This window comes from Pseudopipra pipra, chromosome 8 (assembly GCF_036250125.1).
Source record: "Pseudopipra pipra isolate bDixPip1 chromosome 8, bDixPip1.hap1, whole genome shotgun sequence".
Classification (NCBI taxonomy): Eukaryota; Metazoa; Chordata; class Aves; order Passeriformes; family Pipridae; genus Pseudopipra; species Pseudopipra pipra.
Window position 1 is genome coordinate 29076714 of NC_087556.1, and position 347 is coordinate 29077060.

Here is a 347-nt window from a genome sequence, read left to right on the forward strand (position 1 = left end):
TCACCAGCGCCAAGTACAGGGGGATGAATCACTCTCCTGGTCCTCCCGTCCACACAATTCCTGACACGGGCCGGCTGTGCCTCGTGGGCGGCCCCGCATGTGCCGCTATAGGCCCGCGGTGCCCGGGGCTGCTCCGCCCGCCCTTCCCAGGCTGAGATGGCGTCACCGCCGGCTCCCCTCGCGCGCCCGGCACGTGCCACGCCCCGCCCCGAGAGAGCGCGGGCCCGGCCGGGCGGGGCGGCGGGACCGGGACCGGGACAGAGACCGAGACCACACGGCTTGGGACGGGAGCGCCAGGGACTAGCGCCAGGGACTGGCCCCTGCGCCAGGGCAGTCCCTCAGGACTG